A 5728-nucleotide genomic window follows, 5' to 3' on the forward strand; every position below is an offset into this window, starting at 1 on the left:
CCCACCCCCGAGACCTTGCACCCCGGGATCCTGCACCCCAGAAACCCCACTCCCCACGATCCTGCACTTGGAACCCCTCCCGGGATCCGTCCCTCCACACCCAAGTGTAGGCCTTGCACCCAAGACTCCCTGGACCCTTATTACCCCCACCTTGGTCCCCAGACCCTGCTCCTGGGATTCTCATCGTGGCCCTACCTCCTTCACCCTGTTTCTGAACCCCGGACCCTTTCATCTCGGCTTTGGCGACCCCACACCCCTAGACACATCCCCCTGCTACTCCCTGAACTCGCCCCAACCCCCCGACCCTCCGACCCTCTGGCTTTGCAGTCTCCATCAGAGACCCTTGTGTTTCCGTCCCATCCATCCTGGGGCCCCAGACCTCTGCCAGAGCCCCGGGCCTGCACCCAGCATCCTTCCTGCCATATCCTGCCTGTACCAAGACCCCCACCCACCTGGAAAACCCCTCCCACCCAGGAACTCCAGCTCCAGGACCCCTCTCCCCATCTGGTACCTTCTGCAGCCTCAGGCCCTGACGCCAGCTCTCTGATCCTCTCATATTTTACAGAGTTAGGGTCTCAGCAGTGTGGGGGGTTGCTGAGTGGCCCCCGGGGAGCCTTCTGACCGGTGGCTTGTGCAGACCCCAGCTCCTGGGACCTCTTTTGCTGGCGGTGTGTGTCTGGGCCTTCTCTCTAGAGGTTCCCACCCGTGCAGGGTCCCAGGACTTTCCCTGCCTGTACATTCTGTCCTACTCCCAAGCCTGGAGCAGGCAGCCTGTGACCCCTTCTGTGTTTGCCACTCACACCGACCTGTGCTGCCAGACTTCAGAGCAGGGATCTTGAAAGATGCTCCCCTCCTGCCTGGCCCTGAGCCCTTGGGAGCGCCTCAGGGACTCCATCCAGATGCACAGAATTGGACAATGAGGGTTTCTGCTCCAGGAGCTGATGGGTCCGCACTGGGCTTTGGCTGACCTTGGTGCATATACTTACTTGATTGTCTTTAAGGTTTTGTTGGCTTGGTGGTAAAGCAGGGACCGGAGGGACCATAATGGTAGGTGAGGACCTGGTGAGGAGCAGGGCAGCAGCTGCCACTCCTAGGGGTGTGAGGACGGGAGGAGATGGCAGAGCCAGAGACGGAGGAGCTGGGCATGTGGGAGCCACAGCAAGGCCAGAGCAGAAGTGAGGGAGCCCTGGGTCTGGAGCGTCTGGATTGGCTTTGAAGTGTGGAATGAGCTGCCAGAGGCCTTAAGGCTACACCGGGGCCTGGTGGGGAATCCAGCTTCTTGGGAGTAGATGTGGCCTTTTGACCTGGTGCCGAGGTGGGTTGGCAGGTGAGATAGCATCGGGGTCTCCAGGCTCCTGGCTTGAGTGTCACAGGTGTGGACAGACTTGGAGGGACAGGTGTTGGCGCGGATGGTAGCATAGCAATGGCTGAGTAGTGGTATCTTGAGCTCTCTGTGCCTCAATTTCCACATCTGTTCAATGGAGTCCCGTCACCCTTGCTCGTTACAGGTTTGCTTGGATGCTTTGACCTGACTCAGTCCTGTCACATGGCCCAGGGCTCATTCCCAGAGGGGTGTGGACAAACTAAAAGTGGACAGAGCCTAAGACAAAGCAGGTGTCCCTCACCCTGGTGAGGGCAGGAAGCAGCAAGGACCCAAGTGCCGCTATGGGGAGGGAAACATGGCAGCTCCCTACTGAATCCCACACTGAGGAAGCATTGCTCTTGTCCACGGGGCACTGGTTGAGGACTCAAGGTTAGAGCAGAAGTAGCCAGGTGTGGCGCACACCTATTATCCCAGCATGCAGAGGCTGAGGAAGGGGAATTGTCATGAGTTCCAGTTCAGCTTGGACTGTGTAGTGAGTTCAAGGCCAGTCTGAACTACATAGAAAAAAAAAAAAGCAGAAGTTGGGAGTGGGGTTGCACGTTTGTCATCCCAGCAGTCTGTGAGGCTGAGGCAGGAGGATCGAGTGTTCTAAACCAGCCTGGGTTTAGTGACTGCACAATGACCTGGCTCAAAATTAAAAGAGTAAGAAGAGCTGGGGGTGTAGTTTAGTCAAAGGCCCTGGATTCAATCACCAGTAACCCCCCGCAAAAAAAAAGCAGAAAGGGGAGGATGGTTATTGACCCTAGGAAAACTGGGGACCCTCCCTCACCAGGAGGTCCTGGTCAGCATCACTGGCAGCATCCTGTGGGCATGAGGTAACCCTGAGAGTATGTGTCAAGGGCACCTGAGCCTGAAACCCAAAAGCTCAGTGGGATGGCAGGCCCTAAAGATAGCCACACCAGTCACACGGGCCTGTGAATGAGTCTTCACTGGGACGGCCTGTGCAGATGTGCTTAATTTAAGGGTCTCAAAACAGGCTCATCCTGGATTCTCCAGTTGGAAGCTAAATCCAGGGCCACGTGTCCTTAGGAGAGAAGAGGCGGTGCAGATTGAGGGAGAAGGCAGGGCCGGTTTGGGTTCTAAGCTGCAGGTTTCCTGAATCCCTGGTTTCACACCTGCTCCCAGACCTGGGTCTTGGATAATCATCTCCAGAAGTGTCAGATAAATTTTTTTTCATCTTTTTTTGCGGTGCTGGGGCTAACCCAGGGCCCCACATATGTTAGGCAAATGCTCTGTAATGAGCACTTCCTCCAGCTTTTATTTATTTTATTTTGAGACAGTGTTTCCCTAAGTTGCCCAGGCTATCCTCAAACTTGTGATCTTCCTGCCTCAGCCTCTTGGAATGACGGGCGTGTGCCACTGTGCCCAGCAGTTCTATGGTTTTAAGCCACACTGTGCTGGAAGAAACGTGTGCACCCAGTGTAAATGCAGGGAACCAGACCCCAGCAGATAGGATTGGGGTGCTGTGCAAGACATCTGGTCAGACCACAGCCCTGTAGGGAATGTCTGGGGGGGCTCTGTCATTAGCCTAGAGGGGCCCAAGGAGGCACAATAAATGCCATTGGATCTTGGGTGGGGTGCTGGGGCTGTAAATATATTAGGGGAACAACTTGTGTCTCAAAGTAAAGTCTGGGGTTTTGTTTGTTGAGACTGGTCTTGCTATGTAACCCAAGCCAGCCTTGAACTCTTAGCAGTCCTCCTGCCTCAGCCTCCTGAGGACAGGATTATATATGTCCACCGTCATGCCTAGCTGGAGTTTACTTAGCAGATTGGGGGAAAAAAATCAAAACAAAAAGATAAGAGGGCTGGAGGTGCTACTCAGTGATGAGTCCTTGCCTAGTATGTGCAAAGGCCCTGGGTTTCATCCCAACACTGGGAAAAGAAGGGCTGGGGCCCCTTCTGATTTCTGGAACTGAGGATCTCCACTGTCTTTGCAGTGTGGAGGGGAACTTGGGATGTAGGGTGAACTGGATGTGGCAGAGGGAAGCTGAGGTCAGGCCTGGAACCACAGCTCGGGCTTTGTGAGGGGAAGAGGCTGAGGCTCTCCATGCTGCAGGACTATACCACGTCCTGTCCAGCCCAGTATTCTATTCTGTCCTGTCTCGGCAGAGCCTTCCTTTTCTCCCAGGCCTGCTGTGTTTAGCGGGGACAGGGGCCCTGCTGGAATTCAGTGTCTGTGGGGCAGGAAGCGGGCACCATCCCGAGGGCACCAGCTGGTCTCTGGAGTCCTCACTGTGTCACGGAACTTGCTGCAGCGCAGTCTGCGGAGCCGATTGTCTGCTTCGAGAGCCGCCTTCTGCCTGATGGATGGCTTTGTGGATATCTAGGCCAGGGACACACTAGTGATGTGACCATGGCTTCACGGTATTTTCAGAACTCAAACAAACCTTGCCTTATTTATTTACTTATTTGTGGTACTGGGAGGATTACATCCAGGGCCTATGCATTGAGCTCCATCCCCAGCCTTTTTACATTTTTGTTTTGAGATAGGGTCTCATTAAGTCACTGAGTGGGCACAGACTGGGCTGGAACTTGCGATCCTCCTGCCTCAGCCTCCCAGAGCACTGGAATGACAGGTGTGTGCCACTGTGCCCAGCTGATGTGTAGCACTCTTGTGGTCCTGCTTTTTCCTGTGCTAGTCCTGAGGGCTCCCTGCGTGTGCTGAGAGAATTGGATTCTGCTGTAGGGAGGGCTGTCTGGTCAGCTGGGTGCTGGCACTGTCCCTGTCCTGGCTGATTGTCCACCTGCCTCGCTGCCGTGTGGACTGAGAGTAGGGTCTGAAACCTCCCAGTCGGTGGTTGAAATACCTGAGTTGTCTAGCCTGGGCTCAGAATTTTGGTCCTTCTGCCTCAGCCTCCCAGAGTGCTGGGACCACAGGAATGCTCCTCTGCGCCCAGTGGCTGTGGGATTTTAATGGCGGTCACGTTACATAGGGTGAAATCATCAAACAGACCATATGCTGCTTGTACCACAGCATACTTTGGGTAGGGCCAGGGATTTAGCTCAGTGGTGCCACCATCTGCCTCACAAACAAAAAGTTGATTCAGTACAAACAAAAAGTTGATTCTTTGACTTGGTTTCTCAAGATACTTAGGTGCTTTTCTTCTCCACCCAGTCGTGGTGGTTTGTCTGCCTGCCTGCCTTCCTTGTACTGGGGATCGAACTCAGGACCTTGCACTTGCCAGGCAGGTAGAGCGCCACTGAACTACATCTCCAGCCCCTCATTTATTGTTTCTTAAATGCTTTTTCTTCTTTTTTGCTGTGTAGTTCAGGCTGGCCTTGAACTCACTATGTAGCCCAGACTGGCCTCAAACTCCAGGTAATCTTCCTGAATCAGCCTCCTGAGTGCTGGGATTGCAGCTAAAATTTTTATTTGTTATTTGTGTGTGTGTGGTATTTAGGATTAAAGCCAAGGCCTTTTCATTGAGCTTTTAAAAATTATTATATATATATTTTTTTGGTGGGGGGTACCGGGCATTGAACTCGGGTCCTTGCGCTTGAGAGGCAGGTGGCAGAACCACTGAGCTAAATCCCCGCCCTATTTAATATTTTTTTAAATTTAATTTTTTATTTAGTTTGAGACAGGGTCTTGTTAAGTTTCCAGCCTGGGCTTGAAGTTGTTATCATCTTGCCTCAGCCTCCAGAGTGTTGGGATTACAGGTGTGAGCCATCACCCACCCAACTTTCTAAAAAAGACTGTCTTGTTATGCAGTTCAGGCTAGTCTTGAACTCACTGTGTGCCCGGGCTGGCCTCAAACTTGTGCTGATCCTCCTGCCCCAGTTTCTTTGTTTTTTCTCCTCAGTACCAGGGATTGAACTCAGGACCTTGCACTTCCAGGCAGGCAGGGCACCACTGAGCTAAATCCTGGCCCTCCCAGTTTCTTGAATGCTGGAATTCTGAGCCATATACTGTCATGCCAGGCATGTCTGGCCTTTTATAAAAAATGTTTAGTTTATCTGCTGCCTGCCTCGCAAGTGCAAGGGCCCAAGTTTGATCCCCAGTACCAAAAAAAAAAATGTTTAGTTTGTTTATTAATTTTTGTTTTGTTTTGAGACAGAGTCTTGCTATGTGGCCTAGGCCAGCCTTGAGCTAGCAGCTATCCTGTCTCAGCCTACCAGGTATTAATTAGGGTTACAGGTATGCAACACCACGCCTGGCAAAAACGTTTCAGTTTTAAATTGTGATAAGATAACGTAACATTAGAGCTGGGCATGGTGGTGCATGGAAGATCCCCATGAGTTCAAGCCCAGCCGAGGCTACATAGTGAGTTCAAGGCCAGCCTGAATTATGTAGCATGTCCCTGTCTGAAAACACCAAAAAAAAAAAAAAAAAAAAAAAAAAAA

At 52.3% G+C, this 5728-nt stretch overlaps 1 pseudogene; it reads left to right on the forward strand.

Annotated features, from left to right (window-relative positions):
- Positions 1 to 3711, forward strand: part of LOC104869778 — a 14427-nt pseudogene extending 10716 nt beyond the window's left edge.
- The last annotated feature ends 2017 nt before the right edge of the window (positions 3712 to 5728 follow it).

The sequence above is a fragment of the Fukomys damarensis genome, unplaced genomic scaffold (genome assembly GCF_012274545.1).
Source record: "Fukomys damarensis isolate Sample0158 unplaced genomic scaffold, DMR_v1.0_HiC HiC_scaffold_37, whole genome shotgun sequence".
Classification (NCBI taxonomy): Eukaryota; Metazoa; Chordata; class Mammalia; order Rodentia; family Bathyergidae; genus Fukomys; species Fukomys damarensis.